This window comes from Stenella coeruleoalba (genome assembly GCF_951394435.1).
Source record: "Stenella coeruleoalba genome assembly, chromosome: 3".
In the NCBI taxonomy this organism is placed as follows: Eukaryota; Metazoa; Chordata; class Mammalia; order Artiodactyla; family Delphinidae; genus Stenella; species Stenella coeruleoalba.
Window position 1 is genome coordinate 17,544,116 of NC_137148.1, and position 25,619 is coordinate 17,569,734.

Genomic DNA, 25,619 nt, shown 5'->3' on the forward strand with positions numbered 1-25,619 from the left:
CTCAAGACTGTTTTGGCTATTCAGGGTCTTTGTGTCTCCATACAAATTTTAAGATTTTTTGTTCTAGTTCCGTAAAAAATGCCATTGGTAATTTGATAGAGATTGCCTTGAATCTGTAGATTGCTTTGGGTAGTATAGTCATTTTCACAATATTGATTCTTCCAATCCAAGAACATGGTATATCTCTCCATCTGTTGGTATCATCTTTGATTTCTTTCATCAGTGTCTTACAGTTTTCTGCATACAGGTCTTTTGTCTCCCTAGGTAGGTTTATCCCTAGGTATTTTATTCTTTTTGTTGGAATGGTAAATGGGAGTGTTTCCTTAATTTCTCTTTAAGATTTTTCATCATTAGTGTATAGGAATGCAAGAGATTTCTGTGCATTAATTTTGTATCCTGCTACTTTACCAAATCCATTGATTAGTTCTAGTAGTTTTCTGGTAGCATCTTTAGGATTTTCTATGTATAGTATCATGTCACCTGCAAACAGTGACAGTTTTACTTCTTGTTTTCCAATTTGTATTCCTTTTATTTCTTTTTCTTCTCTGATTGCCATGGCTAGGACTTCCAAAACTATGTTGAAGAATAGTGGTGAGAGTGGACATCCTTGTCTTGTTCTGGAGAGTTTTTATCATAAATGGGTGTTGAATTTTGTCAAAAGCTTTTTCTGCATCTATTGAGATGATCATATGGTTTTTTTCCTTCAATTTGTTAATATGGTGTATCACATTGATTGATCTACATATACTGAAGAATCCTTGCATCACTGGGTTAAATCCCACTTGATCATGGTGTATGATCCTTTTAATGTGTTGTTGGATTCTGTTTGCTAGTATTTTGTTGAGGATTTTTTCATATATATTCATTAGTGATATTGATCTGTTATTTTCTTTTTTTGTAGTATCTTTGTCTGGTTTTGGTATCAGGGTGATGGTGGCCTCATAGAATGAGTTTGGGAGTGTTCCTTCCTCTGCAGTTTTTGGAAGAGTTTGAGAAGGATGTGTATTAGCTCTTCTCTAAATGTTTGATAGAATTCGCCTGTGAAGCTATCTGGTCCTGGACTTTTGTTTGTTGGAAGATTTTTTTTTTTTTTAAATATCCTTGCTTTTTTTTTTTTCCTAATTTTATTTATTTATTTATTTATTTATTTATGGCTATGTTGAGTCTTTGTTTCTGTGTGTGGGCTTTCTCTAGTTGCGGCAAGCAGGGGCCACTCTTCATCACAGTGTGCGGGCCTCTCACTGTCTTGGCCTCTCTTGTTGCAGAGCACAAGCTCCAGATGCACCGGATCAGTAGTTGTGTCTCACGGGCCTAGTTGCTCTGCAGCATGTGTGATCTTCCCAGACCAGGGCTTGTACCCGTGTCCCCTGCATTGGCAGGCAGATTCTCAACCACTGTGCCACCAGAGAAGCCCTTGTTGGAAGATTTTAAGTCACAGTTTCAATTTCATTATTTGTAATTGGTCTGTTCATATTTTCTATTTCTTCCTGGCTCATTCTTGAGAGGTTATACCTTTCTAAGAATTTGTCCATTTCTTCCAGGTTGTCCATTTTTTTGGCATAGAGTTGCTTGTAGTAGTCGCTTAGGATGCTTTGTATTTCTGTGGTGTCTGTCGTAACTTCTCCTTTTTCATTTCTAATTTTATTGATTTGAGTCCTCTCCCTGTTTTTCTTGATGAGTCTGGCTAATGGTTTATCAATTTTGTTTATCTTCTCAAAGAACCAGCTTTTAGTTTTATTGATGTTTGCTATTCTTTTCTTTGTTTCTATTTCATTTATTTCTCCTCTGATATTTATGATTTCTTTCCTTCTGCTAACTTAGGGGTTTTTTGTTTTTTCTCTAGTTCCTTGAGGTGTAACATTAGATTGTTTGAGATTTTTCTTGTTTCTTGAGGTAGGCTTGTATAGCTATAAACTTCCCTCTTAGAATTGCTTTTGCTGCATCCCGTAGATTTTGGATCGTCGTGTTTTCATTGTCATTTGTTTCTAGGTATTTTTTGATTTCCTCTTTGAATTCTTCAGTGATCTCTTGATTATTTAGTAATGTATTGTTTAGTCTCCATGTGTTTGTGTTTTTACATTTTTTTCTCTGTAATTCATTTCTTATCTCATAGCATTGTGGTCAGAAAAGTTGCTTGATATGATTTCAGTTTTCTTAAATTTACTGAGGCTTGATTTGTGACCCAAGATGTGATCTATTCTGGAGAATGTTCCATGCGCACTTGAGAAGAAAGTGTAATCTGCTGTTTTTGGATGGAATGTCCTTTAAATATCAATTAAATCTATCTGGTCTGTTGTGTCATTTAAAGCTTCTGTTTCCTTATTTATTTTCATTTTGCATGATCTGTCCATTGGTGCAAGTGAGGTGTTAAAGTCCCCCACTATTATTGTTTTACTGTCGATTTCCTCTTTTATAGCTGTCTTATGTATTGAGGTACTCCTATGTTAGGTGCATATATATATTTATAATTGTTATATCTTCTTCTTGGATTGATCCCTTTATTATTATGTATTGTCCTTCCTTGTCTCTTGTAAAATTCTTTATTTTAAAGTCTATTTTATCTGATATGAGTATTGCTACTCCAGCTTTGTTTTGATTTCCATTTGCATGGAATATCTTTTTTCATCCCCTCACTTTCAGTCTGTATGTGTCCCTAGGTCTGAAGTGGGTCTCTTATAGACAGCATATATATGGGTCTTGTTTTTGTATCCATTCAACAAGCCTGTGTCCTTTGGTTGGAGCATTTAATCCATTGACTTTTAAGGTAATTATCGATATGTGCATTCCTATTACCATTTTCTTAATGGGCTTTGGGTTTGTTTTTGTAGGTCGTTTTCTTCTCTTGTGTTTCCCACTTAGAGAAGTTCCTTTAGCATTTGTTGCAGAGCTGGTTTGGTGGTGCTGAATTCTCTTAGCTTTTGCTTGTCTGTAAAGCTTTTGATTTTTCCATCGTATCTGAATGAGATCCTTGCTGGGCAGAGTAATCTTTGTTGTAGGTTCTTCCGTTTCATCACTTTAAGTATATCATGCTACTCCCTTCTGGCTTGTATAGTTTCTGCTGAGAAATCAGCTGTTACCCTTATGGGAGTTCCCTTGTATGTTATTTGTCGTTTTTCCCTTGCTGCTTTCAATAATTTTTCTTTGTCTTTAATTTTTGCCAATTTGATTACTATGTGTCTCAGCGTGTTTCTCCTTGGGTTTATCCTGCATGGGACTCTCTGCGCTTCCTGGACTTGGGTGGCTATTTCTTTTCCCATGTTAGGGAAATTTTCGACTATAATCTCTTCAAAGATTTTCTCAGCTTCTTTCTCTCTCCTTCCTCCTTCTGGGAGCCCTATAATGCGAATGTTGTTGCATTTAGTGTTTTCCCAGAGATCTCTTAGGCTGTCTTCATTTCTTTTCATTCTTTTTTCTTTATTCTGTTCTGCACCCATGAATTCTACCATTCTGTCTTCCACGTCACTTATCCATTCTTCTGCCTCAGTTATTCTGCTATTGATTCCTTCTGGTGTTGTTTTCATTTCAGTTATTGTATTGTTCAGAACTCTGTTTCTTTGTTCTTTAATTCTTCTAGGTCTTTGTTAAACGTTTCTTGCATCTTCTTGATCTTTGCCTCCATTTTTTTCCCAAGGTGCTGGATCGTCTTCACTATCATTATTCTGAATTCTTTTTCTGGAAGGTTGCCTATCTCCACTTCTTTTAGTTGTTTTTCTGGGGTTTTATCTTGTTCCTTCATCTGGTACCTAGCCCTCTGCCTTTTCATCTTGTCTGTCTTTCTGTGAATGTGGTTTTTGTTCCATAGGCTGCAGGATTGTAGTTCTCTTGCTTCTCCTTTCTGCCCTCTGGTGGTGTATGTATTTGTTTTTAATTTTATCATTTTTTGCTGTTTTAGAAGTATATTTTTAGGTGTCTATAAGTTCATTATATTATTTTTCATTTTGACCTTTAATCAGTATTTCTACTGAATTATTTCACCCTAAGTTCTTTATTTTGATATGTTATATCTAATTTTCATTGTAATATTTCTGTTTCTTCATTTCTTCATTTTCAAACAGACTACTGTTTCATTTTTATATCACTATTTATTTAGACTGAGTGTATTTAAATTTTTATTTAAATTTTATTTTTTCCTTACCATGGCTTTCTGGCTACTTCCTTCTGGGTTCCTTTTTCTCATCAGATATTTTGTATCGCTCATTTCGTTTATTTGTTCCTTTTGGAACTCCTCCTAAATACTGTATTGCTTCTTTTCAAGTTATTTTGCATATTTTTAACTTCCTTATTAAAAAAGTTTCCTTGAGGGACTTACCTGGCGGTCCAGTGGTTAAGGGTTCCCTCTTCCAATGCAGGGGACATGGGTTCGATCCCTGGTCGGGGAACTAAGATCCCATATGCCACATGGTGTGGTCAAAAAAGAAAAAGAAAAAGTTTCCTCTCTTTATTGCTTCACTTCCATTCTGGATTATTATCTTACTTCTAGGTTAAAACTTTTGTAATTCTCTCTTCCGCAGATTTTCCCTTTTGTTGATTTAAACAAACCCTTTAATTGCCTCTCTATATAGCCATCTTGTCTTTAAATGATTTTTACTCTAATTGTAAAGATGACATTCTTTTATCTCTTTGAGATTATATAGATATATAAAATATAAATTATGAGTATTTATTTTTATTAGTTGCTCATGTAATTGAGTTTCTAGGACTGTTTACAGTACTTCTAGTTTTGCTTGATAATTCTTTTTCTGCAACTTGTTTCCATATTTGATTTCCTGTCTCTTCAATCCAGCTCTCTGGATTGAACTTTTAATTTAGGAAGTCAGGCACTTGACACTCTATCTAACCAGTGGCCTCTGGATGGTTTGTTTATGGAGGCTAAGTGACTTGTAGAACTCCTTAAATGATTCTATATCAGAAGCTCAGCTTTCATCTCTATTGTAGATAGGTCAGATTTTTGGCATCTCTATTTCATAGTGAAAGCAATGGTGTGTTGGAGACTAGGGGCTGACTGAAATCTACTGTCTGAGTCAAACTGTCCACTGGGTTGTTTATTACCTCTTCCACAGATGATGATCTCTGATGGACATTAATATATAATGTGAACATTCTCACATTTTTTGCCTATTCCCATTGCATCACCCACATGCTTCTCCAGAACAACTTTTCACCAAATTTCCAAAATTTCTACTCCTAGGTACCTGACCAACTAGACATGCTCTCTGCTACCATCATGAACTCATGTAAACGTTTAACTCATTCAACTTATCTTTCCACATAATGTAAATGAAAAAGTACAAGTTACTAAGATTTGGCTCCTGGAAGGATTTCCCTTCATCACTGCTGGGGGACTCTTTAGTTCTCACTAATACAGTCATTTTCCACTTTTGGTGGCTTGATAATAATTACATAATGGGAAGTTTTGGCTACATGGTGTCTTGATATTCCATGGTTTGGCACTCAGGTTTTCAACAGGGTCCAGTAGCTATGTTATGAATGGTGTTGGCCACTCAGGTGTAGATAGAATGCTCTTGCTCTGAAACACTGGGAATATGCACTGCATTTTTTTTTTATTGGGTTTACAGATGACCCACCCGTTGTCTTTATGACAGACACCTCTAGAATCCTAGGGTCTGTTAGATCATATGGTCTAAACAGCAGGCCTGCTTATATTGCAAGTCAGATATAAGTTCTTTGGCCACAGGCTTTAAAACTAGAAGCTTTTTGTGTCAAATGCTACATTGGTTGGAACAGTATTGTCAAGCTGGAAATACGATGCTTCCAAAACCTAAAGTCCTACCAGGAATTATTCTTCTTTCCTAGCTGTAGAAGCTCTAAAATGCAATTATTTACTCTTTATTTTGAAGGGGATGCTGTGGCATGCAGTAGAAAAATGATTTCCTAAATTCTTTACCTTGGAAATTCCAAAAGAAACAGTAAGGCCCATACATGAAACCCCACCTGTGCAGGAAAAACAAGCATTGCTGCCATGGCATGAGCCAAGAAGTTCCTATTGTCACTGATACTACTACTATAGGCATAGACCTACCCACACTCAAGAAGCTTGTGCTTAGTCTAGCAGACATAGGCTTTGCCTGCTGAAACTGTAATCTGCTAAAGATTACCTGTAAATTTGCACTGCTGTTGAAATGTTGCCTCCTCTGTCCTTCTGCCTTATGCATTTCACACAACTGAATCAAGAAGACAGAGTCTAAATTATGCCCAGTCCTCTGGTTACATGCAAGTCTGTAAAATGTAGATTTAATCTTCTGTTCTCAATGATACAGGAGTGATCTTAGGAAGAAGTGGGAATAGACACTGAGTGTCAATAGTCAGCATCTTAAACATGTACAGTATTTGATGAGTATATGTAAAATGTTGAAAATATATGCCATTTTAAGCAAGAAATTTAAACACCATTCTCTCTTATACACAAGCAAATGCACTAGATCATTAAGTATTTAAACCTGACAGAATCATGCTTTGACTTCTTGGCAAACATCTCCTATATTAATCTCCTCGGGCTGCTACAGCAAAATACCACAGCTAGATGGCTTAAACAACACACATATATATTTTCTTTTCCTCATAGTTCTGGAGGCTAGAAATCCAAGATCAAGGTGTTGGCAGGTTTGGTTTCTTCTGAAGTCTCTCTCCTTGGCTTGCTGATGGCCACCTTCCCATAGTGTCCTCACATGATCGTTTCTGTGTGTGTATCTTTCACGTTTCTGTATGTGTGCTAACATCCTCTTTTTATAAGGACAACAGTCATAATAGATTAGAGCCCACCCAAGTAACCTCATTTTAAGTTAATCACCTCTTGGGGAGAGGGAAATTCAGCCTATAACACTCCCCTCCCACATTTTTTTTTTAATCTCACAAGCAGATTCCATGGAATAGGACCACTTGTATTCTCATAATCATTATGAAATTGTATAGAAGGTAATTCTCATGTACATTATTATAAACATTATTATAAAATTTAGGGTAAATTTTACTTTAAAATGTTAAAATTTATGTATATATAAATTGTTCAACCAAAATTACAAAATATCTAGGCTGAGTTATTTACACACCACATTAAAAAACTACCATGTGTAAAATATTAGATAGCTAGTGGGAAGCTGCTATATAGCACAGGGAGCTCAGCTCGATGCTCTGTGATGACCTAGATGGGTGGTATGCTGGGGGGGAGGGGAGTGTGCAAAGGAGGTCCAAGAGGGAGGAGATATATGTACACATATAGCTGATTCACTTCGCTGTATGGCAGAAACTAGCACAACATTGTAAAGCAAATATACTGTAAAAAAAAAAAAAGTGAAGAAGTCCTTTTAATATTGTACAATGGTCATTATCATTACCAATTTATTCATTATGGCCCTAATAATTTCACTTTGAGAAATAAATCCAGTTTCTAAGATTATAAGAGACGGAAATGGATGTTTTTCACTTGGTTCAAACTAGTTAATTTGTTTTCTTTATAGATAGAAGGAGGAAACAGGTGCTTCTGTGATTTATGAAAGAATGTAGCTCACAATTATTATGATGAAATGTCAAAATTATGTTAATCTACACTGAATGATGAAAGCACTACAATCATAGCACAATCAAGTTAGAACAATGTTCTTAAATTCTAACTGGGCTTTGAATGAAATTGTTTTAACTATGCTAATTTAAAAGTTTCTTAAATGTTCCTGTGGCTCATTATCTTTCAACACATTATAATTATTTTCTGGTGCTGACAACTACAGTTTGGAATAGAAGCCCACTGGCATTTTCATAAATTATTTAAATGTAAAAATTGCTGTACAGTGGTTCATATGAGTCACTTTTATCACAGACAGTGTTCAAGGTATGAAGATTCAGTGACATATCATTTCTAGGTAGAATCAAGATGAGAAGTTTGGTCCAATTACTGCAAGGAATTCCAGTAATAAAATGCTATTTTTTTCTTAAATTGGCAACTCAGAAGGAAAGGTCAGATCTGGCATATGTTTGAGTATAAAAGTGAGCTTATTAATTTGGCTTATTATACACAAATATAACAAGTCATTTCTGGTACACTTACTGCTTTTTATCCAAGGTAAAATAATTTATTAAATTCAGAAAAAGTCACACAAGATTACAGAAAGCTGTTATTTTCAAGTCAGTTTGAGTGTGTCTCAAACAAATAATTATTTTCAGATATATTTTAGGAATTCAACCATATATATATATGATTGAAATTTAGTTCACATACCATAGAATTCATTTATCAAAGTATATAATTCAGTGTTTTTAGTATATTCACAGTCTTGCAATCATCACCACTATCAATTTTAGAACATTTTTATTACCACAAAAGGAAACTCCTGACCAATTAGCTGTCACCCTCCACCCCAGTGCCAGTCCTAGGCAAATACCAATCTACTCTCTGTCTCTATAGATTTGTCAGTGTGGACATTACATATAAATGACATCATACAATATGTGATCTTTTGCAACTGACTCTTCTCACTTAGCATAATGTTTTCAATGTTCATTCATATTCTTGCATGTATCAGTATTACATTCCTTTAAATTAACAAATAATGTTGCATTGTATGGAGATACCAAAAGTTATTTATCCATTCATCAGTTGACGGACATTTGGCTTGTTTCCATTTTTTGGCTGTTATAAATAATGCTTCTATAAACTTTGTGTGCATGTGTTTTATTTCTCTGGTTTATTTCTAGGAGAGGAATTATGAAGTCATGTAGCAATTCTATGTTTAATCTTTTGAGAAACTGCCAGACTTTTCTAAAGTGGCTTTACCATTTTACATTTCTACTAGTCAAATATGAGGATTCTAGTTTCTCACATTCTCACCAACGCATGTTATCTGTCACTTTGATTAAAGCTATCCTAGTAAATATGAAATTATATAACATTATGGTATGATTGTCTCGTATTCATATATCAGTTAGTAGCAAATGTCCTCACGTTATCACTAATGACCACTTAAATTGTGCTGGATGAGCCATTATGTATGCTGAGCTTACAACTGCAAACACTGATTTAAATAATTGATAGAGATATCAGTAAAAGAAGAAAGAGTAGAAGGACAAGGGAAGAGCAATATAATAATATTCCATTTATTGGATATATTATATTTTGTTTCTCCATTCATTGGTTGGGGGACATTTGGATGTCCCCCAAAAAAGAATAACAGGGAAAGAAGATATACTAGCATGAATAATGAGGTGATTTTAACTTTAAAGGGCATCAACTCTCTTTAATGTCCCAGAAAAATAATTTCAATCTAGAATCCTATACTCAGGCAACTGATCAAACAAATTGGATAACAAAATAAAGAGATTTCAGGTATAGATATTTCAACAAACAAAATAAAACACACACAAAACACAAAAATCTCTCATGTACTCTTTCTTAGGAAGCTAAACTAATTAAAATGAAAGAATAAAAAGTGAAAGAAGATAGAGCAGCCTCTTCAAAGGAAGATGCTCAGCAGATCTGGGAAAGTAAGAAAATGCCCAGGATGCTGGAACAGGCATTTCCTTCCAAGCAACTCACTCTTAGGCTCTTAGAGTGAGGAGAAAAGATTGCAGCATTAAACATTTTTTCTCCAGAAAATAAACTGAAATCACAGGTAGTACAACAAGTTAGTGTGGAAATTTGACTGAGAGGTTGAAGAAGATGTAGAGAGAATTCTCTTGGAAATAGAGCAAAACTATACGTAAAGATATATATATATATATATATATATATAACAAGTTGTGCATGAAAGATAATTTAACAATAATACACTGAGCAGCTCAAAAGTGTAAATATATGTACCTAAAATCAAAATAAGCCCTGCATATTGATTTAACCCAGTGGTGATTTAACAATAATTGCAGATGTAAGGAGGGGGAAAATGGTATGACGTGGTAAGAGAAATAAATCGTCATCTCTTACAATAGGAAATTAATAGGTGTTTAAAATGATAATTTATTATTGCAGTATAGGCATATAATTTAAAGTTATGGATGGGTATATGAGAAGCACAGGAAAAAGAGTTTAGGTACTTTTTTATATGGAGATGAATTAGGAGTGGGGATGAATTGATCCTTGGATTCCTCTACCTTGGATATTTTTCTTTAATTATTTTAAAATATTATGTTATTAACATATTCATAGACTGTTATAAAATTTTGTAAATAATTTGTTGTATAAGTGGCAATTTACTATAATGGTATCCTCATTAATGAAAGCAAAAACGATGGGAAGATAAAACACTGCACTGCATTGCCTAGAGATTCTTTTCTAATTGGAGAATGCATTTCTTAACCTCAAATCTTTTATTTCCTCTTTCGTGCTTTTCTAAAAAAAAATATTGTTTCTTGAACTTTGAAGATAATTGTTCTAACAATATTATCTAACCAGGAAGAGCTCATGCTCTTCCTTCTCTTTTCCTTTCTGGTTCAAGTCTCATCCTTGGTTTCCCATTTTTTTTTTTTTTGAAAGTGATGTAATGGAACATTTATACATGCCATTATAGGGTTAAGAAAAGGGGGCAGGAACAGCAGAGATTCTGTAAGCTTCCTGATAGCAGGAACTAAGTTCACCATCATTTCCTGTATGGTTTCCCATATTGTTAAGGCCAGTTTGGTGCCAGTCTCTGCATGAAGATTTTCTATGTAGAAAAAAAAATCTCCTTAGAAAAAAATTCAGCATTATAATATATTCTCTTCTTTATTATATCGTCAGTCTCTTGTCACCATAAAATAGTATTTTGTACATTAAAATTCTCCAAATTCCCTAGCCAAGTGTTACATCTATGAAAGGTAATAAATATGAATATGAAATTTCAGTAAACTATTAAAGTGTTAATCAAGAATGGTTCTGTGACTCCTATTTAAAGGTAGTTTTCCAAATCTTGATTAATTATATGATTAGCTTTTAATAATAATATTGTTTGTTTTCTTAATCATAAAAGAACATGTAATCATAAAAGAACAAGTTATTCAAAATATATTAGTATTGTGGGTTTTTTTTTACAACTCAGTGAATTATACGATTGCCTTTTTTTGGATATATGCTTAGTTCATTATCTGCACACATATTCACAAACAGAAGTTGAAGAAACTCACAGAATATTAGGTACAAGATAGAAATTTTAGAAGTTTAATTTCAGAATATATATTTATTTTATTTTAATTATGAGCTCCTTTTCTTGACTTAATTTCTTCATGTCTTCATTGACTAGATAATAGAATTTTCAATACTTGACTTTTTAGTGATATTCCCTATAAAAATACTAAGGAAAGTGAGTTTTTTGCATCCCAGTTCATGGAAGCAGCACTGTCAAAGGAGATTTAGATATTGTTAATGAGAAATAGTATTACTGGTGAAAATATGGGTACTAGAATGCATTTATTATCATTCCACAGTACTGGCACTTGGTAGGCTGGCCCAATCTCTAGGCCACTGAGGTTATTTACAAAGCCAAAAATAATTTATTTTTTAATAGAATGAGTTCACATCAGTAATTCTCTTTTAAATTTAATTATATAAAATGTTTTACTTTAATTTTATTTAATGTAAATTGCTCAATTTTTTTCTATAATATGCTTACTAAAACTTCTATAACCTCAGTCTCTTGTAATTGTATACTCTTTTTTAACCCTTTTACAACTCACTGATTACCTTTCTGTGGTCATTTTATTGACCTTAAAGCTTTTCAGAAAACTCTTGCCTCTAATTATTATTTAAAACAATTTGTCTTCATAATTATAAATTTCATATTTCAAGTAATCAAAGATTTATATAATGGAAAATGAGGTTAAATTTAAATATAGTCTTTATTCTTTCAGATAAATTGATTTTGTACTTTTCTTTCCCTTTTAGTGCATTTTGCTCATTCTACCATCATAAGTAATTTCTATTAATTCTGCCTAGAACAAAGCATATTTCATAATTACTCAATTCAGACAAGGAACCAGATACTACCATACAAATAAATTAAATATTGCTCATGAGTTGATTTAAAAAAATAATTGCAGAGATTGCATCTTTCCAGCTATCACTAATCAGGCTGTCTAGTTTTTGAAGGTCAAAAGGAAGAAAATAATAGAAGTTAGCCAATCAACCAACTCTGTAATGGTAAGCACAAAGGTCAAATATAATTATACAGAGATAGAAAGGAATATCAAGTGAAATTTTAATGTTTTATTCTTTATACTTAGATTTTCAAAAAGTATATATTCACCTATAACATTAACATAACTTTTAAGAAAAAAAATGTAACGTCCAATTGGTTAACGATTATGTTCAGTAGTTGCTTTTGTGTTTCTACCGTGTGCTGGGGAAAAAGCTAAACAATAGGTATAAAGTAGTGAAAACATGTTTAGAGATAGCCAAGAGGAATGGTGGTATCAATCTAAGCTTAAAAACAAAGAAAGTATAGCTTATGGTGAATACATGAATGACAGAGATAAACTACAGTTTCTGGTCAAAGATGTTTTTTAATAACTTTACATATCAGTACATCAAAGAACACTCACTACCTTTAAATGAGCTGAACATATGTTTGTAAGTGTATTTCATTAAAAAATATATGTGAAAAGACAAAAAACTAACAAGCTAGGATGTGAAGAGTACTCGTCCAATGTCATCTAGAAGCAATGGACTTCATTTAGAGAGATGCAAGGCACTGCCTTTTGCTCTGAGCAGAGGTTCTCAAGTGTGGACCACAGATCATGCTGGTCCAATGACCGTCACTGCTCTGCCTAGATAGCGTGAGATTGAAAGTGAGCATTTCTATATGTTAATATCTAATTGAGAGAGTTTTCTGATGATCCTGAAAATAAAAACCTGTGTTTGTATTTAATATTTTTAATTTCATTTCTTCAGTACTTCACTTTAATTGGATTATGTAAAAGTATTAATATGTAAGAACTGTGTTTAAAATATTGGATGTAATATACTCTAGATCAGTGGCCCACAAATTTCAGCCTACTGGCCAAATATGCCATGCCTATGGACTGTGTTTTTAAGAGTTTTCATGGAACACAGCCAAAATCACTTGTGTATATGTACATAGTATTAGTAATAGTAAATCCCTATGAGAGAAAGTATTTTGCCATTTTCAAGTATTCAAATATATTAATCCATTTAGAAGAATTCTGGTTCAGTAGGAATCATTAGTATACATTATTCTTTTATGATACGGTGAAAAGGTATTAAATATATAATAGACCACTAACAGAATAAACCAGTTTCTCAATTTAAGATATTAGATTCTTAGACATTTGAATAGAGTTTCTGTGGAGGATTAATACGATTTTACATATTAATGTTATTCTACTTGAAAGGTATGTAACATTATTATAACTCCTCCCAAAATACACTCACCTTTTAAAAACAGATTTTAATCATGATTAATTCAGAAACCATTTATATTTTTAATTGACAGCTCATACATCGCATTGGTGCCACATATGTAACAGATGCTCAACAGTTTGTTGAATAAAAAAATGATAAGCAAGTCTATGAAATGAAATGGAACACAGATATGTAAACTTTCCTGAAAAAGGTAGAATTTGGCAATAGATTGATAAAATTATTGTAAAATTTTTAACTTTATTGCCAATTATGATATAAGGTTTCTTAATAAAATAGATACTATATTTAAATATAAGATTTTAAAGCATTTTTTCCTTACTCAACATCGTTGGACATTTAAACACTTTCTATTATTTATGCCAGGTAATTTGGGGGTTTCAATGTAATGTTTAGATGTATATCACAATTCACATTGAATCACAAGTAGTTTTTTAGTGACTTTTAAAAAATGGTCTTACAAGACGTCCTAGAATCATCTAGTTCAGGGGTGCCCAACCTCCAAGCCACCTACCAGTACCAGTCCGTGACCTGTTAGGAACCAGGCCACACAGCAGGAGGTGAGTGGTAGACAAGTAAGTGAAGCTTCATCTGCCGCTCCCCCTCTCTCTCATTACTGCCTGATCATCCTCGCCCCCGTCCCCCCGATCTGTGGAAAAACTGTCTTCCAGGAAACCAGTCCCTGGTGCCAAAAACATTGGGGACCGCTGCTCTAGTTAATAGATCTTTAAATATATTTTTTTCTGTTTCTTTCTGTTTCCCTTCCTGTCCTTACCTGAACCAGGGATTGTCTTGCATTTAGTAAACCTGTGCTTTTCTACTCTTGAGGCCAGTGCCAAATTCATAGATAAGTCTTTTTCTACAGTAGGCAGGCAAAGGATTCAGTTTCTGCTGAGCTTGTCTGACACTCAGAGCAACATATTTTAATTACGTTATTCTAGAATTAGGAATTTTATATAGCTGAATGGAATAAAAATCCAAATAATATACTGCTTAGTTGTAATATTATAAAATAGAAAATAGAGATATAAAACCAAATGAAAATGTAAAACATTATTTCTCAGCCTCTTAATGTTTTGTTGCAAGTCCTAAATGTTTAATGTTTATATTTATGCACTGTTTCCTAATTTTTTTTAATTAATTAATTTATTTTTATATTTATTTTTGGCTGTGTTGGGTCTTCATTTCTGTACGAGGGCTTTCTCTAGTTGCGGCAAGCGGGGGCCGCTCTTCATCATGTCTAATTTTTTTAAGAATATATTTTTTTCTGTTCTTTAGTTGCTAGGTATGTGAGATGTTAGCAGCATGAATAGCCATATAATTCAAATATATTTTTCATTAATATTCTGAAAGCCAATATCATGTAGGGAAAGAAAAGCTACTTGTAATCAAGAAAATAAATTACCAGTGTTTCACTTATTTAATGACATGATAATACGTATACCAACCACCAAAATAATAAGCATTTGCTGTTATGATATGTAGATTCAGTTGAGGGCACCTAGGTGATTCACATGATCTTGAACCACTCATGGATATTTTGGGGGGCTGGCTGCTTCTCAGCCAATCTAGGCTGGTCTTGACAGCAATGGCTTAGTAGGATCAGATCTGCTCTACAAGCTCCTCATCCTCCAACAGGATAGCACATACAAGTTCTGATGGGAATACAAAGAAGAACTACAACAAGTGCAAACACACAGATCCTCTTGAGGCCTAGGCGTAGAACTAGTACCATGTAACTTCCACCTTCCTCTACTGGCCAAATTAATGCACATAAACAAGTGTAGAATCAGAGTGTACGAACACTACAAGGTTACATGGCAGAGGTCATGAATACAGAGAAGTGAAGATTTGGGACCAATGATGCAATCAACCACAGCAGTAAGTGTTCAATTACATTTAAAAGAAATAGATCTATGATGTAGTTTGCAAATAGTATCAAATTAAAAAATACAAATGAATATTCAAAAATTAAATTTCTGTGTTCTATTCACTTATGCCTTTTCATATTGCTGACTTAAAAAAATCAAAGTATAATTTATATAAGGTGAAATGTTCAACTATTAAGTACTGTTCAGTCAGTTTTCATGAATGCATATCAAGACACAGAATACTGATGGCTTTCACTACCCCAGAAATTTCCCTCACAGTCTTTCCTAATCAATTCACTTCAACTTTATTAATTTTATACTAGATGTATATTAGTCACTTCATTAAGATAAAAAAAGAAATAAAAGGCATAGCTATTAGGAAGAAGAAACAAAGCTCTGAATTCTGAGAAGATTATGTATTCATGGAAAACTGAAGAATTTACAAGAAAAGTAATAAAATATAAAAAGTGGATATAGCAATGTTTCAGGATACAGTTACTATTAAAAATAAATTGTATTTATGTATATTAATGAAATACTAAAACTGACATTTAAAACAGCATCAAAAATTATCAAATACCAAAGTACAAATTTAACAGTGCAAGATTTTATAGACTCTAAGCTATAAAGCTTTGATGTTATAAATTGAAGAAGATTTAAAAAACTGTAGAAATATACCAGTAAGAGGTCAGTTCTCCTTAAACTGATGTGGATTTACTTTAGTTTCCCAGCTTAACATTAAAATATTAGCTGTGAGCTTTTCATTGGTGTCCTTTATCAGGGTGAGGAAACCTCCTTCCATTCATAATTTGCTGAGATATTTAATGAAAAATGTGTATTTTACCTTGTCAATACTTTCCTTGCCTCTATTGAAGTAAATAATATTCACTCAATCTGATAATGGTATGAAACAGTAATTTTTGAATGATAATCTATTCTTTCATCCTTGTTATACACCTCATATGATAATACTGTGTTTTCCTTTTCCTAGAATGATGGATTTGATTCACTAATACTTTAATAACTTTTGCATCTGTTTTCATAAAACATACTATGCAATTTTTTTGGCAATACCATTGTCTGGTTTTGCTATCAGGGTTGTAGTGGCCTCACCAAATGAGTTGAGAAACCTTTACTCTTTCTCTACTTTATGAAAAACCTTACAAAAATTGCTATTCTTTCTTCTTTAAATGCCTAATTTAATTCATCAGTGGAGCAATCTAGAATTGGTGCTATATTGTGGGAAGATATTTATGAACTAAATATTCACATAGACATACAAATATTTAGGTTAGCCACTCTTCTTGAATAGGTGTTGGTTATGTGTGTCTTTTAGAGTACTTTTTTTTTTTTCCATTTGGATTTCAAATTTATTGGCATAGAATTCTTCAACATACCACTTGTTATTTTAACGTCTATGAGATATGTAGTAGGTCGTTTTGCTTTAATTCTTGACATTCGTAATCTGTTTTTTTTTTTCTGTTTCCTTTTTTCTTCATTATTTTGCTAGGGGTTCATGAATTTTATAGATATTTCTGGAGAAACAACTTCTCACTTTAGTCATTCTCTCATTTACTGATTTTCTCTTTTTTGTTTGTTTTCTATTTCATTGATTTTTACTGGTATTTATTTTTCTCCTTCTTCTTTAGTATTTGTTCTTTCTCTAACTTCTTTTTGTACTGGGAGCTTTGTTATAGGATGCATTCACATTTAGGATGATATCTTCTTAATTAACTGACCCCTTTAAGCTTATGGCCCTACCTTATAACCTTGAATTAAATTTTTCCTCATTTAAGAGCATCAACAATGGCTTTCTTATGATTAATGAATGCATGGTAGATATATGTCCCTTTCTCATGCATAATGGATGAATAATAAATTAGGTCCGTTCTCTCATTTTCAACCTGTTTGTGTTTTTATATTTACAGCAAGTTTCTTATAAGTGGCATATGGTTGAATCTTGCTATTTTTATCCAGTCTTATAATGCCTCCCTGTTAATTGAAGTGCTTAGTCTATTTACATGTAATGTAAATTATTCATATGTGTGCATTCAAGTCTAATATACTGCTATGTGATTTTGATTGTCTCATCCTTGTTCGTCTATTGTTCTCTCCTTAAATTGTGGGTGACTCAAATATTTTAAAAAATTTATTTTATCTTGTTACATCTTTGTTGTTATTGTCATGTATGCATGTGTGTGTATATGTTTTGCATTAAAAATGCAATATTGATCTTTAACTTTGAACATTCTGTTTAAACTATTTTAATGTTTCATAAAATTTTATCTATCATATGTTTCAAAATTACCTTTCAACTTTTGTTGTTGTTTATTTTACCTCTATATATGCTGTAAAACCTCTACTATAATCTGAATTGTGTCCCCCCAAAACTCATAAGTTTAAGCTCTAATCCCCAATATGATTGTATTTTTATATAAAGCCTTTAAAGTAGTAATTAGGGTTCAATGATGTCATAAGGGTGGGAGTTTAATCTATGATGATCAGTGTTCTTATAATAAAAGGAGGAGATACCAGGGATGTACACACGCAGGATAAAGGCCATATGAAAGCACAGCAAAGAGATGCCCATGTGCAGGCCAAGGAGAAAGGCCATGGGAGGAACCATCTCCCCTGCTTGCACCTTCATCTTGAACTTCCAGTCTCCAGAACTGTGAGAATATAAATTGCTATGGTTTAAGTCATCCAGTGCAGGGCATTTTATATAATAAACTAATATACTTATGTTCTTTTATTATTTTTGACATTTTAATAAGCTACAAAATTTTATTCTTAAATATATATACATCCTAGATACAGTTGCCAAATTAATATTTGAGTATATCTTGATGTTACAGAATGAAAACTGAACACACTGTGAAGTTTAGTCATAGTTAAGGTGAAAAGAGAGTCTTGTAGTCTTTTGATTATATCTCAGTTATAAAATAATGACATTGATGCTTTTAACGTGCAATGCACTTTTTTTTTTTTAATTCACTGCTCTTTTTAAATCTGAGACAGCTAACATTTTAAAAAATCACTGCTGTTTGGGAAAGTAATGGATATGCCTTTAAATGAGTCATAATGCAAACATATTTGCTTATTTATATGATGTTAAAATTCTTAATTATATAGCTACTAAAATGTACCTTATGTTGATTAAATGATATTTGAAAATGTGGAAAAATGCATTGAATTTCAGGAACATAGCTCCAGTCATAGTTAACTTTGCTAACTTGTACTTATTTTTAGAACTCTCATCAGAGGACAGTAAAATACGACCTGGATCAAAGGTCCAGTGAATATAACTTTTCCTTAATGCATTTTGGTCTGCATGTTTACTTACAATCATTATTCCTCTCCAAATTTCCCACTTAGTCCATTAAAAATCAATGCTATGAAAGTTCTCTAAAATGTTCAGCTCTTTTTTGGAGTCTCTCAATGATTGCAACATTGTACAAATCTGCTTCTTCCAGTGTGACTGTTTCATCTAGCAATTTGAGAAAAGGAAGTGGCACTGCCAGGGAAAGGGAGGACTTCTTTGAGACCCTTGGTATTTTCCAATGAAGTCTTTGATGTGGCTTACCCAAAACCTGTGACATGCAGCTCAAGCAGTGTTCAGAGGGAAATGAATAGCTATTAATGCCTACAGGAAATATAAAATTTCTGGAAGATCTTTTTCCATTTGGCTAACCAGATCTGTATTTTAGTGAAATGTTCCAGATTATTAGACAACAGGCAGAGTGTCTTTATTCTCATCCTCAATACTCTTTGCTTTAGAGAAAAATTTTGGTGTAGCACTTCCCAGTCTGTGATCCTGCCCTGAGAAGGGCTGGAATACAGTCTTCATTGACATACATAGTTCATTTTTCTTTTTTTTATCTTTAACTAACATCCAGCATTTCTTTGTCAAAAATCTTTTGTAATTCTGAAGGTAATTCACCTTTTTGGTGGTGTTCAGAACCTACTTACTGACTTGCACCATCAGAATAACTTCTGAAATCATTAGCGACTTAGAATCCATTTTACCATAGTTTTTTTTTTTTTTTTTTTTTTTTTTCGGTACACGGGCCTCTCACTGCTGTGGCCTCTCCCTTTGCGGAGCACAGGCTCTGGATGCTCAGGCTCAGCGGCCATGGCTCATGGGCCCAGCCGCTCCACGGCACGTGGGATCTTCCCAGACCGGGGCACGAACTCGTATCCCCTGCATCGGCAGGCGGACTCTCAACCACTGCACCACCAGGGAAGCCTGTTTTCAGTAGTTTTAGTATGAGGTACTTGGCTGTGTTTTTATTTGCATTTATCACACTTCAGGTTTCTTTGAACTTCTTTGATCTGTGGGAGGTTTTGTTTGTTTGTTTTTAAACATTTAAAAAATTCTCAACCTTAATCTCTTAAAATATTTCTTGTGACCATTTCTCTCTTTCCTTCTTCTCCTCCTGGGTTTCCAGTACTTGTATATTTGAATGTTTTCATATTGTCCCATGGTTTTCAATTATTTATTCCATTTTTTCTCTGTCTTATTTTTGTGCTCGAGGTAAGAGAATTTCTATTGTCACATCTTCAAGTTCAAAATTATTTCCTTTGTTTTGTCTGTTCTGAATATACCATGTCAATCTAGCTTGTAGTTGAGTGGGGTTAGGGACTCTTGCTTATTTATTTATATTCAGTACCCCATGAATGTGAAAATCCTCTAGTGATAGACAGCTGCTGCTTTTTGCTTAGCGTGAGGCCTGGAATGATTGAGGCTATCTCTGTGGGTGTTATGGTTCTACCTTCTGCTTTCAGCTGGCCCAGGAAGACTTTACTAAAGATGGGTTTCTCCCTGTGCTTTGCTCCTCTCTCAGCAGTAGGGCATTGCTTGCTACCCAATGTAAGACTTATCCAGTGGGGAAAATATTTTTCAGTTTCCCTGCTACCAGTGCAACCTGAAACGGGCCCTGTTTCCTTGAGCCTTATGTCTTAGGCTTTCTCAGCATTCCTACTCTTCCACAGCAAACAACCACTTCCTCCTATTCAGTACAAAGTCCTGAACCCAAAGAGATTTCCTGGTACTCTCTCAACTGTAGCAAGTGTTTGCCTCATACTGATGCACTGTCAGAGATGGGTGTGTGTCCTGCTCAGCCTTTAGGGGCTGATGGCTTAATGCCATGAATTTAAAGAGGCTATGGTAGGTAAGTGTTCTGTACCTCCCATAGCATCAGAGAGCTTTGCCTTTTAGGTCAAAGTCTTTTAGGGCAGAGTCTTTCTGGCCCCCTCCCAGTGGTAGTCAGTCTTGGCCTTGTATTGATGTATGGGGTTGGGGAATATTGGTCATATTCTGTCTTTCCCCCAGTGACAGTTATTTTCTGCTTCAGGCAGTGAAAGATCTGGGGCAGATGGTGTTCAATTTCTTTCCTTTCCCCAGTAGCAGAGAGCTGCATCTTTCATCACATCAAGATCCAGGTTGAGTGTGGATGGTTTTCCTGCACACTGCTCAGGGCGGCCAATCCTTACCTTGCAGTCATGCAGGTTTGGTGAACAGGCAGGTTGCTTTAGGCTCTCCTTCTTCAGCCCCAAACATCAGCAAGCCATGCATCCTGTGAAGTTGGTATGTCTACCTTCCCTGTTCTCAGTCCCTCTCGTGAGCAATTGACCTATGAAAAGGGTTGACGAGGGAAGGCAGTCTCTTATGTCTGGGGCTTTCAGGGATTCCAAGTTAGCATGCTAGCCCTTACTTGGCATTTAATAAGTCATCAAATTTAAGCTGTTTTGATCCAACTTAATTTTATAGTAGCTAAGTCTATTTCCCATTGTTATGTCTTAGATGAAACACTTTATGTGTCTTATCCTTTCTCAGAAATGCATGTCACCCATTGGAATTTTTTTTTTAATTAGATAGCCTTTTGATCTTACCATTTTATTGAAGAGCAGGCCTGTTCTCATTTTTAAGGTGATAATAAAGTTGTTTTTTTGTTTGTTTGTTGCTGCTTTCCATGTTTTATGCAAAAAATAAAAGATAAATCTCACTCTTCAATTTTAAAACATAATTTTGGAAAGAAATGAAGTGTTAGCATATAACATTTGCCTGGTTTGCACTTTTACTAATGGGCACGTTAGCCACATTTTTTTTCTCATTCTAACTCTCATAGTCCTTTAAAAGTATAGATGTTTGACTCAGTTTCATGGTAAAAAATAATGATTTGATAAATTAGAAGCCCATTTTATTTAGTATGTGACTATTATTGATTAAGTCCATCAGGTTATATATTTCTAAAGAGCTACACTATAAAGAGAAAGAAGAACAAATTTTGAACTTTTTATTGTCTGCTGAAGCATTTCTTATAGGCATGTACAAACAGGCACACTGATGTACAAACAGATCCATCTAGAGTCTTCATTTCTACATCTTTACTGTCATCACCTATTTACAGAGAGACTCTTTTGGGACTTCACATATTTTTCTCCTAGAATTTTCTAGTTAACCTCAGATATTGCATGGACTCAAGGACAGTCTGTTGGTACAATGATATTTGTTCTGTGATAACATGGGGTTATTACAAGTCTTTATGAGAAGACTTTAGCCTAGTTTTTTTCAGATCCTACAGCATGTCTTTTTCATTATTTTTAAACTGGATGGTTAGAGTGTGTGGATCATTAAACTTTGCATTCACCCTAAAGAACAGAAATAGTGTAGGTTTTAAATAAGAGAGAGTACTAGGGCACTAAGGAAGAGAGTGTCCTTTCTGACTTTGCAGAGGCAAAATCCTTGACTAAATGGCTGATAAACAGATCACTTTGAATATTTATAATAGTTTTGCAAAAAACTCCAAAGCAGTCATGCTACCTGTAATAATGAAAGTGAAAATCTTTTCAGCTACAGACTTATTTCAAATAATAGTAATTTGTAAATGTTCTTCCAAGGAGAACTAATAATTATATTTTCATTTTTTTAGATATGCAGAGGTAGTAGCAACTTTTTCATGGATTTTAATGAATCATGCATATTTTCAATCTATGCTTAGCAGTTCTAGACTTACCACTGTATCCTATTTAGCTTCTTAGGGCTTCTCAGCATATTTACCAAGTTATTTTTGAATACAAAAAATTTTATTAAATTTATAACCTAAGTCCAGAATGGTACACAATCATATTTGTATTAGTGATGCATTTACAGAAAGTAAACACACACTTTTTTTCTTCTTATAGGAAGAAACAGAGTGTTATCAGATCCCTCAAATCCTCCTTCACAACCTCTTTTCTTTGGTGACTACAACTGCCCCTCCCCCCAAAGTGAATAACAACAATGCTGACATCTAAAATAATATATTGGTTTTGCACTTAATAGAAAAGGGATCATCTATTATGTACTATGTCTGTCTAGCTTATTTTCATCAATATTTTGCATATGACATTCACCCATATTGCTACATTTGGTTGTAGTTTATTCATCTCATTAATGAGTAGTCCATTTTATGAATGTATCACAATTCATTAATTGCTGTAAATAGACAGTTGATTCCTTTCCAAATGTTAGCTAGTACAAATGTTGCTGCTATGAATGGTCTTTTTCATATATTTGGCTGAACATATGTGGTGGGGAGATACAAACAAATGAAGTTACTTGCTCAAAGTATAAGTAGGTTAGCTATAGTAAATACTACCAACCACCTTTGTAAAGTGATTGCATTAATTTAAATTCTTAACAACAGTATGTGAAAGCTCCAATTGCTCCATGTTCTCCCAAAACATGAAATTGTCTATTATTTTTATTTACCCTGCTGGTGAGATTATATTTCTGTTTTAATTTGCATTTACAGTTTATGATGAATGAAATAGAGGACTTTTTCATGTGATTTATTCCCAGTTGAACATTATCTTTTGTGAATATCTTGTTTGAATCTTTTGCCAATTGTTCCATTAGGGCATCTTTCTTTTTATTGATTTATGAATGCTCTTTATATATTCCAGGCACATCCATTATTATATACATATGTATATTAATTTACATATATTTTATATCTACTTTGTAGATATACAAAGCCCAGAACATATTTCTCTATATTTATGCATTTATGTTAATCCTAGAGAAATACTAAGAGTTAAAGAGGATGAAAGACACAGACTATTAAAAATTGACAGGTCACCTTGAGGCCATGTCCTTGAAATCTCTTGTATGACATGAAGATATAACATTAATTGAAGATCTTGGGGGCAAAATGCCATGTTAACAAACATTTTTCCACAAAAATCCACTCTTATTTTGACCATGAACTCTTACCTCATGTTTTGAATTTGATCTTCAAGGGCCACTAAACTCAATCTCTCATTCTTCTTGGCATCAAAGTTTATAAGTCTTTTTCTTGAAGTGTTCTAGAATTCATTATTTGCATGGTTGTCTTACCTGTTTTATCTCCCAGGCCTCTGGGATCTGCCTTACAAATATCTTAATAGAAATCATGTGTATTATTATTTTTTCCTTTGACTAGTATAACATCAAACAATAGCATTAAATTCTATCTCTGATAGAGCTGTATGAGTTATTCATTTCTCCTTTTACCCATTTCTACCTAATTTATCACCTCATACCTGCATGATTTCATTTTCTTGCTGACTGATCCTCATGGCTTTTGTCTACCTCCCTTCCAAGTCATTCTATACAAGGCTTAACAGATATATATATTTAAAAGTTAAAACTCTTTATGAGAATAACCCACTTAAAATCATTTAATTGTAAAGTCTTAGCATGTAGACAGAGTCTTCCAATATTTGATTGGGCCTTACCTTATTAACTTATGCTCTAATAGATCTGTGTAATTGGGACATGACATTGAATTACTTAATATTCTTATGGCAGTAAGGAAGAATTCTGCTTAAATCATTGTCCCATACCTACATTCTGTTAAATAAGCAAGCATCTTCATTTTAATAACCATATAAATTATTTTTCTGTAGAATTCAACTTGTAACTTTTCATTTTTTCTTTCATTTTATTGCAAGTCTTTTGAAAACTTGTACAGGACATGATTAAGTTATGATAATAACTAAACTTAAAATAGTGCATTCTTCAGTCGTTGTCAGTGTTCTAATATATGTCTTGTTCTTTCAGAAATAATTTAAAAATTCACATTTTTCAAAAAATCATTTGAGATTAATTTAGGGTAGACTTAGATAGGCAACAGCGATTTTATTTCAGTATTGATTTTCCACAGAAATTTGCTCAGATTCCCATATGATCATACCATATTGCTTACAGCACAGCCCAGAAGGTTAGTATTAAATATCAGTCTTGATAAGACCCCAGGCGATTTAAGTACATCTTGGAGTCATTTCTCTCTGATTTCTCTTGAGTTATCTACTGTGGAACATGAAACAATTTTATTTTACTTAAAAAGCTCAGGTCTAAAGAAAAGATGGTTGTTTCTTCCAAAGGAAAATATTTTTATACGAAGTTTCAGTTAAAAATATTTCAGGATATTCCTGTCTTTGTAATGAACTTTTTCATGTGAATCAGTTTATTTTGAGTCATTCTTTTAAACTGTAGAGAACATTATACATACCATATTTATTTTATATCTAATTTTTGTTCTTATTATTCACTGTTTTATTCCTCAAAAGATTACCTGGCATAGAGTAGGTACTGAACAAATATTGTTTTAATGAAATTAGCAGGTCCACTGTGTACTATTATTTACCTTTGAGCACACTAATCTAATCTCCTATTTTCTTGGCCTTTTTCTGTAAAATGTCAGTAATAAAGTATGTATTTCACAAGGTTGTTATTAAGATTAAGTGAGATATTGAACATAAAGCAAAGTATAGTGCTCAGCACATTGTAAGCTCTCAATAAGTATCAGCTTTTCTTATTAAAATATTTTCAGGACTTTCTTAAGGAAAAATCTTAAGTAGTATAAGTTACTATATTCAGTTTTAACTATTTAATAGATCAAATCCACCATGAAAACACAAAGACATTCCTAGTGTAGAGAATGTTACTGAGAACATAATGCTGCCTGAGGCAGTTTCTCAGGGAAGTCTCAAAATTGTTTGAGTAATGACAATGGTGTGATAATAAGTGTATGCAATAGTTTCCTAGAGCTTCCATAACAAATTACCACAAACCTGATGTCTTAAAATAACAAAAATGTTGTTCTGTCCCCATTCAGGAGACTAGAGTCTGAAATCAAGATTCAGCAGGGTTGTTCCCTTCCAGAGGCTTGAGAGAGAATCTGTTCTATGTGTCTCTCCTAGCTTCTCATGGTTGCAGATGATTATTGGCATTCTATGGCTTGTAACTGTATCAGTCTAAACTCAGTTTCCATCATCATATTTCTCCGTGTGTCTCTGTGTCCTCTGTCAAAGACACCAGCCTTTGGATAGGACCACACTAATCCAGGATGACCTCATCTTAATTTGTT

At 33.6% G+C, this 25,619-nt stretch overlaps 1 pseudogene across 1 annotated transcript; it reads right to left on the bottom strand.

Annotated features, from left to right (window-relative positions):
• Window positions 1–17,637: 17,637 nt before the first annotated feature.
• On the bottom strand, window positions 17,638–19,253 carry LOC307183965 (UBX domain-containing protein 2A-like; annotated as a pseudogene). Its single transcript has 2 exons — window positions 18,873–19,253; window positions 17,638–18,828 (listed from the first exon to the last, which is right to left on the bottom strand). The product of its transcript is annotated as a UBX domain-containing protein 2A-like (transcript).
• Window positions 19,254–25,619: the final 6,366 nt, after the last annotated feature.